The sequence below is a fragment of the Prionailurus viverrinus genome, chromosome B2 (genome assembly GCF_022837055.1).
Source record: "Prionailurus viverrinus isolate Anna chromosome B2, UM_Priviv_1.0, whole genome shotgun sequence".
NCBI classification, from domain to species: Eukaryota; Metazoa; Chordata; class Mammalia; order Carnivora; family Felidae; genus Prionailurus; species Prionailurus viverrinus.
In genome coordinates this window covers 47,147,061-47,166,113 of record NC_062565.1, presented here as the reverse complement: position 1 = coordinate 47,166,113, position 19,053 = coordinate 47,147,061, and positions in this window count along the sequence as shown.

Below are 19,053 nucleotides of genomic sequence, written 5' to 3'. Positions count from 1 at the left end.
CACAATAAAAGTATTTAGGACAGTCTTTCCATATGCTACATATTTTATAAATGGTATTAATATTGTTATTGTAGTATTACTATTGTTAAAAAGAATGGTAAGGCATGAAGCTGGGAAGGTAGGCAGAAGCCAGATTGTGTACAGAGGCAAGTTAAGGGATTTGAACTTTATCTTGAAGACACAGAATCCTATAAGGGTTTTTACTAAGGAACTAATCTGACGAGGTTTGTGTTTAGCACAACAGCTGTGTGGAAGATGCCTTTTAATGGGGACAAGACTGGAGTTGAGAGAAGACTGTTAGAATAATGTAATAGAGATATTCTTGGTATCTAAACTTATCTGCTCAGGTGCTGCTCGGAGACGACAAACATGGAGAGGATAAGATCTTATTTTGGAAGACTGAATTGACAGAATCTGTCTTCTATCTTAAAAAAAAAAAAGGTTCTTGATCCTTGGGTATTCACTGTGTGGAATCTGCTGTATCCCCTCACCTATTATGGTGGTTCTTTTGTGGACCATTTTTGATGTGCAGTGATTTCGAGACTGGATTTACTGACATAACGTCAAAATCGGGAAAAGGAAAAATGATGGGATTTGTTTTCCAGTGATCTTTTTGTCAATACTAGAGTTTTTCTGGCTTTGGAAGCATGATAGAATGATGTCTTTAGGGTACATCAAAATCCTTTCCCTGCTAGTTCCTGGAAATGTCATTGTTATATAAATATTCTCAAATATAGGAAGTGGAGGAGATGTTTGAAGAGGCATCCCTTCTGAACAAAACCTGCCTGGAGGTAGAAGAGTTAAAGTAACAAAACCAAAGAAAACAGGATGAATTCTTCCTCTGATTTCCATTTCAGGGAACAGGGACTCATATAACAGAGAGGAGAGGTGAGGGGGCTGTTAAACAGCTCTATCTACCCACAGACAAGATTATGCCATGTGTCACCGCCACCCCTCACTGGCATCTTCAAATTCCCACCTGCTTCATACTACTCGAAAACTTTTTCTTAACACAAAAGGGATCTAATAAAACTACTTATGTTAAGACATAAATGTCTGCTACTGTAGAATATGTTTATTTTACCCGGTATATTTTTAATTTAAATGGGAAAAAACTTATCAAAGTGATGACTAAAAACACTTGTGACTATCTAGTAGACACTCAGTAAAAATGATGATGGAAACAACTAACATTATTTCCACCAATAGACAAGTCCTGACTCCTTTCCAAAGAATTATGAACCATCCATTAGACAAATATTTGTGCCTAACTGTGAAAAATTCAGTAATCAAAAATCTTTTCAAAGAAAAATCGTTTTGGTTTTCCTCAATAAACATAATGCTATTGTTTTCTGTTTCTTAGATCCTCTTTTTATTTTTTTCTGCTGTACCTGTAGGTGTCTCCCTAAGTTCAGGATTATTCTGTTTCCCTGAAAAAAACATTCTTGAACTAATGCCCCATCCTAGAGACCCATAGGCTCTGCGAACACTGTCAGGAAAAGCACATCTCTTTAATAATCTGCTTAGATGCACCTAATGTCATCCTTTTTTTTTTTTTTTAATTTTTTTTTCAACGTTAATTTATTTTTGGGACAGAGAGAGACAGAGCATGAACGGGGGAGGGGCAGAGAGAGAGGGAGACACAGAATCGGAAACTGGCTCCAGGCTCTGAGCCATCAGCCCAGAGCCTGACGCGGGGCTCGAACTCCCGGACTGCGAGATCGTGACCTGGCTGAAGTCGGACGCTTAACCGACTGCGCCACCCAGGCGCCCCAATGTCATCCTTTTTGATTGTGGTTTGTGGTCAGTACAACTACGTGTTGATAATTGTTCATGAACTGTGCTGCATTTGTGCTAAAATGATGAGTTCATTAGCAGTGAAGCTAGAATGTGACCTTGGATATGAGATTATTACTGAATTCTACTTAGTAAATCCGTCTCTAATTCACATTAACTCATTTTAAGTCTCTAATTATTCACGGCCTATTTCCTCCCTCTGCATTCAAACCCCTTGTTATACTGACCTCCTTTACCACTTAACATGAGATCAGGGCATGATATTAAGAGTATCTACACACAACACAAAACCCAAGTTACCCTGAAGCCCTTAAAAAAGAGCAATGCAGAATTTAGTAACTTCTTTCAGGGTTATCTGAAATAACAATACCCTCTAATAATACCCTTTTGGTTCTGAGATCATTGGCAAAATATAATTAAGGTAAATGTCATGAATTTATGTAATATACACTTTTATTGGTTGATTACCATTTGTTAAATTCCAATATGCTATTACTTTTGGAAAATAAAAACATAGATTTCATTGTGTTTTAGCTAAGCTGCACATAGCCAGTAAGCATTACATATGTGCATAACAAAAAGACATCTTTGTTGTTATTTCCTTCTGTGAACAAAAAGCTTAGCCTAGAGCTTGCTTAGGAGGGTATAAGAGAAGAGTAACAGTAATGACATTCTTAGGCTTTCTGGATTGTCTTTACTTGACTTTAAATAGTCTGTCCTATTGCCTATTTAGTTTTGTCATTTTATTAGACCATATGGTCATCAGAGCAATTTAGTGACAATTTTCTGTCAGAATAAATGGTTATCTAGACAATAAGTTTAAAAGGACACTAGGCAGATGACTCTCTTTGCCTCTAAAGTGTTCTTTGGTTTAAGGCATCAAAGACCTCTAAAAATATGTTTTTAAATTGTAAATACATCTGCTAAAAGCCTAATATTAAATTAAACATTTACACTCAATTCTAAAAGACTAAGAGGCCATTGCTAATCGTGCACAGGTTGCACACTGTCAAACTCCAGGGGGAGCCATTTACTTTGCAGTCTTGCACTGTCCTAGTCCTGCATGTATTCTGCTGCAATTTTCTGTCTTAAAAGAGGGATGATGAGAGAGCCCATGTCAAATGTTTGTTTTAAAGATTAAATGAGATAATGCACGAAACCTGCTTTGAACTGTGCGGCACACAGTAAAAGACTAATAAATGTTTTCCATAGTAATTATTATTGTTATACTTTACGCTAGCCTCACTTCTAGCCCTTGGAAATAAACATAATATATGCATTTGACATGATTCTTATTCTCAGGGAGCTAGTAGCCAATTTGCAGCAGATGAGCTCATGAGGAAACTATGACTACAGTGTTGTAAAGGAGGTATCCATGTAGTGCCATGAGAACACAAAAGGAGTTGCTAATTTTCTCCTGTGGGGGAAATGAAAGCTTCAAAGAGGAGACAACATCTGGACCCTAAAACAATGAGAGAGATTAAGTGGCCAGAAGTGTGAGTACGTAAAACAGGTATGTGGAAACAGCTTATTCAGGGAAATGGGGGCAGTGAATGTAGTCGAAGCATGCAATTCATGATAAGGTTGAAATATAGGGTATGGATTTTATCACTTATTAACATCTTACTGTGAGATTTTTTAAAAATTGTAGTTTTAAAAACTATAAGAATTTTTCCTCTCATATCCTTTTTATAACTAAGGGCTTTGTGATAGATAATAGCTTTTTTAAAATGACAGTGAGATAGGAGGCAAAGGAGATATTTTGCATTTCCCTTTTTGCCTAGGATTTGCCAAGGTGTCTGTGATTAGGGAGATATTTCTTGTTTTGGAATCTGTAATTATTTCTTACTAAAAATGCGGTTATAGCTAAGAATACACCTCTCAGTTTCAGACAATTTTGTAAACCTCACACTCAAACCCAGGGTCATTGTATTAAATATGTGTCACAAAGGAATCTGCCATCACTGGCAAATCATTCCGTAGTTTGGGAGAGAAAACAAAACTTTTCAGGTATGTGCTGTACATATATACCTATCTTGTCAGCACCATTTAAATAAAATGGCTCAGAGAGATGGTGCCTGCAATAGCCCTGAAAATTAAGACAAGCTGTGTTTGTTGCCTGCCTTTTTAGGCGAGAGAAGTTAATCACTTCTTATTTTGGCTTGCCCAAACAATAAGACAGGTCTCATTTTCAAAACCCAGGCTTTTTGACTAGAATATTTATTTTGATTATGAAGCAAAGATTCAGGACTAAAAAGGATTTTTTTTCTTTTTTTTGGTCCAGGATTCAAAGTATCCTTTTTGTCCTACAAAATGCCAGAAAACATTTGAGATAATTCTAGACTTATATTTGCTAAGAACTCTGCTAAGGCTTCTTTAAGGGTTCTTTAAGTGAATTTGTGGGTATGACTCACTCCTCACTGGAGTAAAAACTTTTCAGTGAGATCTCTTTCCTGAGGATGTGACTAATTGGAATTACCATGGTTTACTTGATAAAAAAAATGACCTTTTACTCATTCAAAATTTCTGACTCTCATCAAGTTGCTATTCAGTTGGACAGTAAATTTGTAGACCAAGAGAAGAAATAAATACTATGATTCCAAAGATGCTGTCCCCAAATACACTTCCCTGCATGCTTAGTTATGCTGGAAATTACTTTAACAGGAGACTGCATCTCTAATTCCAGTAGAATTGAGAGTAAACTGCAAATATCTTGGAAAAGGTATTGACAATCCATATCTGATCTTGTTACACACATCATTTTGATCTGTATGAGATTATAAAAGAGCTAAAGGAGAAAACAGGGTATTTGTGTCAGTACTAGAATGGGCGTAGGGGCAGAGAAAAAGAGAAGATTCAGGCATACTTTGCAATGGATTTTCCTGCATAATGGGAAGTTGGCAGCCAAGCCTTTTTTTGTTTTGTTTTGTTTTGTTTTGTTTTGTTTTGTTTTGTTTTGTTTTTTAAGTCACCTGTGCACAGCTTATGCTCTCATGCACCCTACTACTCTCCCACCCTTATCCCCAGTGAAAATATGGCTTTACTGAGGCCAAATTTAGTTGAAGAACCAGGAGAGTCCAACACGTGTATGATAGAACACTTCCTAAAGAGATAGCAATAACAGAACTCTGCGCTCTGTAGGGAACCAAGAGTGGAAAGCAAATAGTGTGCTAAGGAATGCTGCCTGCACCCTTTTCTCTGTATGGGTACATTTCCTCTGTCAAATTATTTTCATTAAACAATTTGAGTATTTTTTTTTTAATTTTTTTTTTCAACGTTTATTTATTTTTGGGACAGAAAGAGACAGAGCATGAACGGGGGAGGGGCAGAGAGAGAGGGAGACACAGAATCGGAAACAGGCTCCAGGCTCTGAGCCATCAGCCCAGAGCCCGACGCGGGGCTCGAACTCACAGACCGCGAGATCGTGACCTGGCTGAAGTCGGACGCTTAACCGACTGCGCCACCCAGGCGCCCCAACAATTTGAGTATTTTTAACAGATGCATATGTGTGTGTTTGAGTGTGTGTCCTCACACACACTCATGCACAATCAGGGCTAAAAGAAAAAAAATTTCACTTTGGGTGTCTGCCGAAGGTCCCACTAAATGATAGCGAAGATGAGCCAGTGTTGTGGAACTAACCGAATTGTGGGTGTTGATGGGTATAATGACTTCTAAGATTCTTATTCCGATATGAAAATACATTTTCCTTTTCTGTTCTCTGTCCCATCAATCAAGCTTCCTCTGTAGGCTTTTATAGTTATGCACCCAGGATGTGGTCTCTTGGCTCAATCTCAGTGTCTCATGTTGAGGTGTGGAAAGAGCATAGACTTGGGCATTAGACTTACCCAGTCTGTTTCAGCCTCTTACCACATGTTGGATTCTGGGCAAGTTATCTATTTACTACTGAGCCTCAGTTTAAGAAATACTTTAATATCCTCCTTGAGTTTTTTTATATGAATGTGTATCTCAGAAAGAGTAAACACCGAAGAATGTTGGTTTTATTTCCCTGGGATAGACAGAAAACAAATGTGCAGGTTATCCAATATGACAATGGACAAATTTTTCATTCAGTTAAGACTGGAAGGAAAAATATCAAATTTTCTATTTTACTTTAACTACTACAGATATCAGAGGACACTAGTACATAAGGTATGATATTTAGTTTGTTTCTAAGGTGTGGATTTGTGATATCTAGAAATCTACAGCAGCATATCCAAAGTAAGTTCTATAAATGGATTTGATTTGAGTCACCTTGTCAGTTTAGAAACAATATCATAAATATAAATGACAAAGTCCCAAGGAAAGGCAACAGACATGCCACTTTGCTAGCTTTCACAAAACCTAATTTTCCATGCAATCTCTAGTGCATTAAAAAAATGAAATGTAACATCACTGTTGAAGGCAATCTCCAGATGGCCTTTTATTAGCTACTGAGGAGGCCGCTTCTATTCTCCATCAACTGTACACACTGCAGTGACAATTTTCACCTTTACATGCAATAAGCTATCATCGTTGCATGAGACACTAAATGACACTTGGAGGACTGGTCCCTAAAATATATTTTGAAATGCCAGGTGCAGGGCATAGTTCATATGATCACAAATCTGGATTTTCTCTACTTACTTGAAGGTCAGACAATGTTGGTTTGCAGTCTCAGGAGCTTTGGTAAAATATGAAAATGGCCCTATATTCGGAGGGCAGGGAGAGACCGAAGAAGGGGCAGACCACTTCAGACTGGTAAGTGGTAGTTTTAATCAACAAGGGAGCTTACATATGAGACTTGTCTTGGGTGGCTGCAAGATGAGTAGATCTTCACACCTCCCTGCCAGAATCTTAAAAGTTTATATAGAGGTCTTAACTGGGTTCGGTCATGAATTTAGTCCAGATGGTCTCAACAATATCTTAATCTCTCAAGGCTGTGCCCTTGAAATGGCTCCGGCTATGGGAAAGGCAGACAAACATCCATTCCAAGGACAGGGGAGGGGTGAGGAGCCTCAGATTGGCCAGGTCCAGCTCTCAAGTCATCTGGCAGTCATGTCCTTTCCATGACCTCTCCCAGCAGACAATGTCAGCGAGTGATTTTTTGTTCACTTGTGGTATTTTTTTAAAATTATTTCTGCTTTTGACCTCTCTTATGAGAGTTCCATTGAATGGGATATACCTCATAAGAATTTTAAATTGGAAAAAAGAAATTATTGAGACTTTATTCAACTAAGCATATCCCAACTGTTTAAAACTAGAAGTTCCTTTCTAACAGTAGGTCATGTTAATTTCATTAAGAATACTGAGCATACGGGAAACTCCTAGCTTCACTTTACATTAGCTTACAGAAAATCTTTGTCTATTTTCTATGAGCTTCTCTGTCATTTTCCAGTGCTTTTCTATGTTTCTAGTTGCGTTACTTCTATAAGGATCTGCTTACAGCAAATTCATTCAGGTTTTCCTAGTGATAACAGATATAAGGGGGAAAAAAACCTATAAAGATGAAGAAGAGTTAGGGCTTAATACATATATTTTAGGTGAAACTGTGGATGGAGCCTAGATCCTGACATTATTGATTTACATGGTTATTAAGGATATGAGAGCCAGGTTATGATAAGCCCTTGATCTAAATGGGAGGGATTAAAGATAATCCAGAACAACACACATAATGAAATGGAGGCCAAGGACTCTTCTAACTGGGTCATTCAGTCCTCCAAGGAGCCTACATGAGACCATGAGATGTGGGTCTCTCAACTCATGCTCTCTGAGGCATTAAGAACATGGCATACTGACCAATATCTATGCTGATTGGTTGGTATTCGCATCAAATGCTCTGGTAACCAAAAATCATTCTGTAATAAGAGAATAAACTCTCATTCACAATGAACTTCGTGTGGAGGGAGAAGACAGCTGAATAAAAGGCTATGGCACCCTGTGAAAAGGAAGCCCTCAATCAAAAGAAAAGATGTGGAGGAGACTGAGAGGAAGAACTGAAGCATAGGTGAACAAGCGGTATTTGTTCTTGTTCTGGCCACTTTACATTTAACAATGACAATCGCTCTGAGAAGAACATGTTATGATCCTCAATTACAGATGAGAAATGGTGCCCAGGATGCTTAAATGGCTTTTCAGTCAAGTGGTGGAATCAAGCATTGAAACGAGTGACAACACCAAAGACTGCTCCATTTCCACAGACAGTTGCTTTGTTCTCCATGTTACTCCCATCCTCCTCCCTGCAGAACCATTCAGGACTCAGCCAGGCTATTTAAGCTGGCACCAGAGACACTTTTCTTTTAGCTACCTTTGCTGTATTGATTCAGTTGAGATTTGTCTCTCATTAGCCTCTAATATATACTGTCCTCACCTACTGTGCTCTCTTGTACCCTGCTCTAGGTGACCTTGTACCAAAAGCCTTTTATCCAAAAGTAAAAATTATACTCCATTTAGAGGCAAAAACAAAAACAAAAACATTTGTCACTGATTCAATTGCCAAAATGGAACTGGGTCTTGTCCATCAGGAATTAGGGGAAGGTGGGTGTTGGTTAGCAACCTTGGGAGTTCCCAGACTTATCTTAGGTGGCTGCAAGACCAGTAGATTTCTATTACCTGCCATTAAAATCTTAAGAGTTTATATAGAATCCTCAGTGGGGTTCTGCCATGTACATAATCCAGATGGTCTCAATAACACATTACTTTCTCAAGGTTTTGTCCTTGAAGTGATTCCTAGTAAGGGAACAACATGTGAAACATACATTCTGAGGACAAAAGAGGGGGTGAGGAGCCTCCAATTGCCCAGGCCCAGTTTATGGGTCAACTGGTGGTCATGTCTTCTCAATGTCCTCCCAACAAGGGTATAGTCTAGAAGACCCAAGCAACTGACTAAAACACAGTGGAGAAGGCTCAGGACACTCTGAACATCCTTGGAAAAAAAGAAAAGTCTATGTCTTCATTCAGGGAGCTGTGATTGGGTACTCCAAGTTTGGATGGAGCCATGAAGCTGAAATGCATAAGCACAGCTCTCTTGAATTCAACTTTACCAAAGTATATGACATTTACTCTTAGTCGATCCTTCCCATTTCCTAACAGATAACAAAACTGACACTTAGAAAGGTAAAGTAACTTCCTGAAAGCCTCCCAGTCCCATTGTGGTGAAATAATGATTAGTCCCTCAGCTGCATGAGACCCTCAGCTGGCAGTGTAGCACCGGGCAAATTGTTGCTAGTGTTTGCTTGCCAGTGGGACAAGAATTCACCTCACTGCCTTCTGTTCATCCTAGGAAATTCTCCCTTGCTCCCCTTCCATTCTCTCCCTAATCTTCCAGTTTAGGCTCTCCCATCTGAGTTCAGACAAGCCAGACTCCTGGATGTGACCCTCTGGGTCAGTCTTGCTATGCCACTACTTACGGACAGACACAACCTTTCTTTCAGGTTACGCAGTAGACAGATGATTGCACACTATGAAATGGAAGTGTGTAGAGAGAAATGTGAAAATACTACTTCATTCCAGTCTCTGGATGTATTCACTATGAAATGTTACATGTGTATCATTTATATATGTTTTTATATTATATAAGTGGGACAATTCTATATTATGGTTTTGTGAATTGCTTTTTATAACAATGTATTATGTTTTATCTCAGTGTGTATGGATCTACCTCATTCTTGTTAATTCTCCATGGCATTTCAAAACTGTACGTATGGAACAACTCTTCTATGAATGAACATTTAGGTTGTTTCAATATGAGCACCAATCTTAATGTTAATTTCAAACTGAGTTCCAGGATTGAAATTGTTGGTTCAATGCTTTTCAGCATCAATATTTATTCTTCTATTAAATAATAGAAGTCTCCTCTCAGTGCTTTAAATATGAAAAGAAAAGCTGTAATTGTATGCCAGAGTGATCATTTATCTTGATCATAGAAGAGAGGGTGAGGTGGCCTTGCCTCAGGTGAGCAGTGGCCAGGTCATATCCATGGAACTTTCCTCAGATGGCTTTATCTGTGACCACCTCTCCTAAGACAGGTAGGGTCTGACCTTTGAAGTACAAGAGATACTTCACTTATGGAGGCCTGAAAAACCAGGGCAAGACAAGTATGATTATTCTTTAATATTACCTTGAGTTGGAAGCAAAAAGGGATTGTTTTGGAAACACACTTTGGTCGAATATTTGTCTTTTGGAGTTCTGCAACTTGTATTCTCTGCTTTATAGGAAGAGTCAATAAAACAACAAGACTGACAAAAAGAAGGGAGTCTAGAATTTATTTGGTCCAGAATTTCCCAAAACATCAAGATGATTTATTCCTGATATTTTGAGCTTGTGCTAGGGATTTTATTTCATAAGAGAGACCAAAACTCTATAGTCAGAGGCATTATTTAGGCAGTAAATACAAGGGAAGAGTCTCACTATCTAGGTGGATTGACAGAATCCTGTAGGGAAAAATTGACTGTAGTCTAGCAGAGTCCAACTCCTCAGCATCAGCTCCCAGGGACCTCAGAGTTAGGTATATTTAAATGCCCACTCTTATTAGGCTGCCTCTTTTCTATATTTTGTTCCATGGAATTGCCCCACCCCATCAGCCAGAGGGCTTGACTATATGCCTGGATCACTTAATTTCAAGAACATTAACTGATGTTTATGGTGGCACGCATAAAATGACATTCTCCATCCTCTCTCATGCATCAGTTTCTACCTGTCTAGTCTACCTGTTCTCTTAGGCTGCCTTTTCTATTCTTCCATATGCTCTAGTTCTTATTATTATTTCAGTGGTAATAATGTTGCCTCTACCTGTAATACATGTTCTCCTGATCGCTATCCTTTCTTCAATGTTAAGCAAAGATGCTGCCTCCTCTCTGGGACCTGCCTATATTCTTTCATCTTTCCCCAATTATTCATGAAATATTGTGATTCGTTTGCTGTTAGGGCATTTGCTAATTGGTATTATATTAGACTCTGCTGTTAATAGCATAGAAACTAAATCTAATTCACACTGATTTTCTCCACAGTCTAAAATTTGCACAGAGAGTAGGTGCTCAGTAAATACTGTGGAATTAAACTTCTCAGCTAATCTTGTGCTTGTGATCCCTGTCTTAGAACTTTACCCATTCATTGTGTGCTAATATTTCTTGTTTCCTTATTTCCTCTTCTCCTAGACCATGAGCTAATCTTTGGTAGTGATCTGACTATGAAGTGCCTGGTTTCCCTGACTCAGTCTCTGGGTCTTAATATCTCCATTCCAGTTCTAATTAATGTCCACGGTTTCTAAGTTTGTATGCTACTACATTTGCAAAGTTGAAGGAGGTTTAATTTGTGTTCTATGACTAGTCTTTCTGCATACTCAGATTCACATTCCTCATTAAAAATATGGGAAGAGTAATTTAATTTACCTTGCAAGATAATGTGAAGATTAAGAGAGGTAATTTATTTGAAAGAACTTTGTGAACAGCCAGTCATCATACAAAATGATGTTGTTAGTGTTATTAGTAGTAGTCAGTTGTAAGCTCTTTGAGAGTAAAATTATCTTACACTGTTGTATGGCAGATTATGTTGACTGCTCATCCACCAGCTTTCTATAAGCTCCTTTGTGTTTCCTTGCCAGCAGAATCCTCATCCTGCCGTAGAGGTTGAAAATGCCTAGGCAGCTAGGACTTTGACAGTGGCCCCAATTTTGGCCAATCAGACCTGAGCGGAAGTCAGCTCTGTGGTTTCTGGGAAATATTTAAATCCCTGATTTAAAAGAAAAAAAAAAAGACGGAAGATAAAATCCCTTGCTGCCTTGCCTTGCGGTGGTTGCTGGGAGCTATTAAGGCTATTTTACCATGGCAAAAGGAGAAAAGCCAAAAATGAGAGCCAGTAATTTAAGGGTGGCAGGGGTAGAAAGTTGTCAGGAACAGGTGTCTCTGATCCTATTGTTGAGCAACTACACAGACTTTAGAAGTGCCTTACCTCCAGGACTTCCGCAGTGGGGTAGAAGAACTATTCTTATCAATTAAAGCAGTTTTAACTGAGCATTCTGTTCTTGCTCCCCATGCATTCTAATTAATATATACTTCTATTGTATCCTTCACGGCGTCAAGACCAAGTTCAGGTTCTTAAATACTCTCTCTTTGATTGTAATTATATTTATCTTCATTGCATGTTTTTGTGAAATAAGTCTTGGACTCCTTGCAAAGGCAAACAAATTGCACCCTAGGAAAACAAAGACAGATTGTTCAGATTATCTGACCATGTTATTAGCAGGACTCCACAAGCGGAAGGCCTGAAATAAACTAGACTTAAATTGAAAGCAGACATGCTGGAGGCAAGATACAAAGATTCAATGAAAATGAAAGCTGTGATCAAGGGCAGTGCTACCAACTGTGGCTCTGCAAACTGGCCATGCAAAGCTTCACAGCCTTTTGCTCAAAGAGCCCGCACCTTGCTTCATTGTGTTGATTGCTCGGTTCTTCTCTACTTCTTTCTTCCCCTCTTCTCATTCCTGGGGCCAGTGTATTAATTTATGCAGTTTAATGAGCTCTCTAATAATTTAACTTAAGAAAGACTGAAACACAAATATTCTCAGAAACACTCCAAATTGTGTATATACTTTCTAAGGAAACTGTCCTTAGAAATATCCAAGGTTGTTAATGAAAACCTGTGTTGCCTAAAATAATCCATCTAGAATTGTTTATCAGGCCACAATAATAATATAAATGGCATCAAATCCATTTTACCAGTTGGATGACCTTCTTTGTTAAAGCTTGCTTTCTAATTCTATCCTAGCCAGCGATTAACTCTCAGCATGAAGAGGAAATATTGCTTGAATGACTGACAGATGCCCTTATCAAGTGATTGTACTGGTCTGGCAAAAGAGCCGGCTGGTCATTAGTAGCTACAACAGTTTTATGACCCGTGAAATTGTGTAGTTGTATAGTGATTGTCCATAAGAACTGACCAAAATGAAGATTCTGTTTTTAACCACAGCTGGAGACCTCTGGAGCCTATTTTCAGATATTAGGACAGAGTCCCTTCCATTGAAATTTCCTATAAGTGACAGATGGAATTACAGTGGTCCAAGGGCCCAGGCTTCCTTCTCTCATAATTGGTATTGCTGCCACATTTAGTTGTTTTATTGTCTAACATGGAGACTCACAATTATCGAATTGAATCTTACTGTTCAGTTAGGCAGAGGGAGGACACAGGTGTGAGCAGAAAGGTGTAAAACCAGGAAATCGAGAGTACTTGGATTTGGATACTAGAAAGACTGACATCAAGGAGATTTAGGATTATTGGCAGTGGGTCCCCAGTAGTGATATCCTCTCAGGCACCTCTGATCATTTCAGCTCATCTCTGACAGTGAAGAGAATAGGCTGACTGCTGCCTCAGTATTAAGCGTGCCAGGGTTGGAAGGATTGCAATAGCAGAAATGGCCAGGAGAGGTCAGCATTCAGGAAGACTTGGGAGGACTCAGCAATTTCGGAAAGCTGTGGCAGCCACAAGCAATTCAAAAGTGATAGGCATCTTTGACACAGAAAGAAAAGGTGTGGTTTCCTCTCACGGACTTGATCGTGAGATAATTATTTGGTAAGTACAGCATAGTAGGATTGCTGTGGACCAAGTCTTTTCCTTCATGGTCCAAGACTAGTTATTTGTTTCCTTTATAATTGACTATTTCCTGCTGCCTCTATTTCTCCTGGAAATGTATACTGTTTTCCTTATCTTTCTGTTATTAACGGCTAGCATGTTACAAAGTATTTGTGAAGGTCTTCTGGCACACACATACACACACATAGTATAAGACAAACACACATAAGCACATATCTGTTTGCACAAAGCACAATTCGCTTTGTTTCTGGCAGTGTTTATTCTAAAATTTCCAAATAATATCACATTAGTTTGTAATGCATTAAATACTTTTGGAAAACATAACTGTTCATGACTGCTGCCTATTCCATTAACGAGTTATAAGTAATTCACATAGCTACTCCTCTATCTTTGAGCTTTTAATAGTGTTTAGTGTGGGATCCACCTGACCTCAGTGGCGTCCTCGTTAGGAGAGTCCAGCTAACATGCTTTCTGTGTTTTGAGCACAGAAAATCAAAGTAGAAATTACCTGGGATATGTGCTTAGCAGACCTAGATTTTCATCTGTACTACAGACTCTCTTAGACAACCGTGTGACCTCTTTTTTTTTTACTTTTTTTTACATTTATTTAAAAAAATTTTTTTAACATTTACTTATTTTTGAGACAGAGAGAGACAGCATGAACGGGGAAGGGTCAGAGAGAGGGAGACACAGAATCTGAAACAGGCTCCAGGCTCTGAGCTGTCGCCCGTCGTGGGGCTCGAACTCACGGACCGCGAGATCATGACCTGAGGTGAAGTCGGCGGCTTAACCAACTGAGCCACCCAGGTGCCCCTTTTTACGTTTATTTTTGAGAGACAGAGAGAGACAGAGCACTAGTCGGGGAGGGATAGAGAAAGAGGGAGACACAGAATCCGAAGCAGGCTCCAGGCTCCGAGCTGTCAGCACAGAGCCCGACGCGGGGCTTGAACTCACAAACCATGAGACCATGACCTGAGCTGAAGTCAGACAACTGACTGAGCCACACAGGTCCCCCCCCCCGCCCCCCCCTCCCCGTGTAACCTCTTTGAACTAGTTTTTACACAGATAAAAAAAGATTAATAATATATATGGTTTATAAGGTTATTATTATTAACTTGTAAGATTATAAGGTTATTATAAAATGAACTAAATCTTGGGAGAGCAATGGAACTAAAAAGTGCTAAAAAATACATTCTAAGAATTACAAGGACTTTTTCCTCTCCTAAGCAAAATCATTAGAAGAGGACAAAAACCAAGCAGCGATAATACCCATACTAGCCAGGGTTCCTGGTCACAAAAAAAAAGAAAAAAAGAAAAAAAAATAGAAACCAGCTCTAACTGAATAAAATGTATTGAAAGGACAGTACATAAATCTCTGAATTTAAGGGAGGGCTGATGAAACAGACTCAGAAAATATGCCCAAATTTGGAAACACGTCACAACCAACATTTTATTCTGTAAACAGGAGCAATTCCTTGCTCCATTGCCATGAGACACTAGTCATGAGGACATCAGTCCCTATTGTCACCAGCATCATCACGCTTAGGTACTCTGCTATTCCTTGACTCTCAACTTCACCTCATCTGCTCTAATTCATTCTTTAATTTTTTTTTCAACGTTTATTTATTTTTGGGACAGAGAGAGACAGAGCATGAACGGGCGAGGGGCAGAGAGAGAGAGGGAGACACAGAATCAGAAACAGGCTCCAGGCTCTGAGCCATCAGCCCAGAGCCCGACGCGGGGCTCCAACTCACGGACCGCGAGATCGTGACCTGGCTGAAGTCGGACGCTTAACCGACTGCGCCACCCAGGCGCCCCTCTAATTCATTCTTTAATTAATGTTTTTGTAGTTTTTATAGTGTATGTTTGTACCTCTTCTGTTAAATGTACTCTTAGGTATTTTATTTTTATGATACTATTTTAAATGAATTGTTTCCTTAACTTAATTTTCAGATTGTTTATTGTTAGTAGAAGAAACACACTTGGTTCTTGTATATTGATCTTGTTTGTACTTTGCAGAGTTACTGAATGCATTTATTATTTCATTTCTACTTTTAGTGGATTTCTTAGGATTTTTATATGCAAGATCATGTTATCTGGAAATGGGGATCGTTTTACTTGTTCCTTTCCAATCTGGTTGTCTTTTTGTTCTGTTTTTCTTTTGTTTTGGTGTTTTTCATTTTCTTGCCTAGTTATCCTGGCTAGAACCCCCAGTATGATGTTAAATAGAAGTGGCAAGAGTGAGTATATTTATCTGGTTCCTATTCTTTGGGAAAAGCACTATGTCTTTCACCATTAAGTATGATAATAGCTTAGTTTTTCCATAGATGCCATTTATCAACTCAAGAAAATTTCCTGCTATTCCTAGTTTGGTGAGTGTTTTTTTTTTTTTTAATCATAAAAAGGTACTGGACTTGTGAAATGTTTAATTTGTTTTTGTTTTCTTGTTTTGCTCTTCCTCGATCTGTTGAGATGCTCATGTGACATTCTCCTTTACTGATTTTGGTGTATTACATTGGTTTTCACGTGTCAAACTATTTGCTAATGGTGTAAAATTCCTTTTATATGTTGTGGATTCTATTTGCTAGTATTTTATCGAGGTCTTGATTTTCTATGAAATATTTTGTATTACTCTTTCAAGGTTCAGAGGCACGAGTTCTGAATTGGATGTCTGCTGGCTGATGCTATTCCTGACACTCATGCCCTAGCGGCCAGAGAGCTGGGAAAGATAAGGGTCTTTTTGTTTTTGGTAGTAAGAGATAGGGCCCACCTCTACTTTGAGATTGCCCTCAAACAGGAAAAATTTTTTCCATACTAGCCATCCAAAAAATGATAAATGTCCATGACAGCATTCCATACAAACATCCACATTTTGGAAGTTACTGTGTTATATGTTAATTTTCATATTCATAAGCCTATAGTATAATGCCATGAAAGGGGCAGGATTTTTTTCAAAGGGTGAATTGTGCTGCATTTTCACTTTGAGGTGCAGCCTCTTTGCTGCCTCTGGGCTAACAGTATAGGCATGGGGAGAGGCTTACTACCTAAATTACAGATCCAATCATAGCGTGATGGGAGGGGGGTGATTTTTGATGGAACAAATAAATTTAAAGTGCTAAATAGCCTCTCTGTCTACTTTTCTTCTTACTGCTATTGCTGCTGCTGGGTGAAGATGGTAACAAGCTATCTCAGGAAGGTCAGAGGTCCCCGTTTGTCCCCACTCAGTTCTGTGCTTCTGTATAATTCCTCTTTACACTATCCTTCCATTCTTGGCACACATACCTGAGTGTACTGGCAGAGCCAAGTGTGAGACCCCCACCAGCCCCGACATGGGATTTGGAAGATGAGTCAGAGAGAGGTAAGTGCCAAACCTGGGTCCCTCTATCTCACCCAGTGAAAAATCACCAATCAATGTGTTCCGTGTCTGCTTGTGAATTGATTATCCGAAGCCCATGATTTAACACAGAACTGCCTTCCCACAGCACTAAGGAGAGAGCAAGACATTGCATATTGTGCTGAGCAGAATTTCCTTTTGAGTTTTGGTCACAGAACCACCAGCTCTCTGAGAAGACATCTCCTCCGCTACCCTTCAGTTTACACTCTACTGAGGGCAAGGCATCGCTGATGATTGAACGCATGTGTCCCTTGATTACAGGCTGATGTTGCATACCATTCAGCCTCTCTCCCAGGGTGCTATTCAGAGTGAATGAGCTCATCCTCTGATTATAGAGGCATGCAAGATAAACATGCTCTTACATTTTAAATTAAGTCCTGCATTTCTTCTTGGAAATTAATTTAAAACGATCAGATACGTGTTTATTTGATATAAGAAATGCTTCTGAATCTTGCTGGAGTGACATCAGATGCGGATTTCATCATCATGATGGAACAGGGAACAGGGTCATGACTCAACCAGGAAGCTGCTAGTGACAGCTAAGAGATGATGATCAGGACAGTTAACCTCTGGGGACAGATGGTGGGATTTATGGGCATCATCACATTCTGAAATGAAAGTGGGAGATTGTGGAAACCCTTTTATGGTCATTTACAGTTTTTGCAAACAGTCAAGTTCATGTTCGGGCCAATAGGAGGAGCCTGTCCATGGACTGGGATTTGAAAAAAGTGAAAAATGGCTTCTGAACTCTGTGAAGCCCCTTTAGCTCTTTATTAATGATTCTAATACCACCATGAACAGCCATTTTTGTGCGTTTCAGGCATAGCTCTTCAGTAATGCTCTTTTAATGTTAAAATATTCCTGGGAAAACAAACATGTGAAACCAGAGTCAGCTTTTCTCCATTTAACTTGAAACATTTTTTTTCCCCCTCATTTATTTAACATATCATTATTTGGCACCTACCACATAATAATTTCTTGGTAGTGTGTATATTTGAGATAGAGAATACATAGACAAAGTTTAGAACTTTTCCTCTTTAGAGCTTAAAGTCTAGTTAAGAAAATAAAACATGCAAAAATAACTTTAATATAAGGCACACAGTGACATATACCTTGAACAAAGTGAAGGAAGATTTCAGAAAAGAGAAAAAATTGCTTCTTTTTTTGTTTTTGTTTTTTTTTTTACCTTGAAACTATCTATTGTTTGAAAGGATACCATTTGTACTCACTGAGGGATTGAATATGGAATACTTTCCTCTCTTTTTGTATATCCTGATGTGACAACAAGAATGTAAATAGTAACAAAACTTGTAAAATACTTTAAAAAATCAAGTACGTTAGTTCTAGCTTTATTTTTTTTTAATTTATTTGTTTGGTGTGAATTTTTATTTTATTTATTTATTTTTATTTTTTTGTGGTACAGCTATCTTCTTTTTTATTTTTTTTCTTTTCCAAATTTTTATTTATATTCTAGTTAGTTAACATATAGCGTAATGTTGTCTTCAGGAATAGAATTTAGTGATTCATCACTCACATGTAACACCTAGTGCTCAACACAAGTACACAGCATCCATTTAGCCCATTCCCCACTCACCTCCTTCTATCAACCCTGTTTGTTCTCTATCATTAAGAGTCTTTTATGGTTTGTTTCCCTCTCTCTTTTTCCCCCCTTCCTATATGTTAATCTGTTTTGTTTCTTGAACTCCACATATGAGTGAACTCATGTGCTATTCTTTATTCTTATATCCATTTATCAATTTAAAACCTTTATACAATAAATATTTTCTGAGCCATACTATGTGCAAGTCACTGTCCTAGGCACATGTGAAAAAATATGGAGCTGCAATCCAGGTGGGGGACAGAAATTCAATATATAGTTCCATCATTGCACACATAGCTACATTGTGTGTGTTAGCTACAGATAAAGAAAACAAAGTGTTATACATAGGAGTAATGAGGTGGTCTTAGTTAGCCTGGGATGGTGAGAAAGGCCTTTCTGTTGAAGTGACATATAAGTGAAGATCCAATATTAAGGAGGAGGGAACCAGGGAGGGAACAATACTTCCTAAAAGTTAAAGTTGAGGAGAAAACAAAAATAAACAAAGCTTCCTCAAAACATTGGAAACTTGAAAGTTGGCCACTGGGGTATAGGAATTGAAGAGATTAGGGCAAGCATGGGGAAGCAATTACTGGTGGGGTGGGCAGTATACATGGAATATTGTGGAAAGTGAATTAAAAAAGAAAAAAGGAAGAACTTCTCCCTTCACAACACTGAGGTAAAATCACTGAGTAACCGTGAA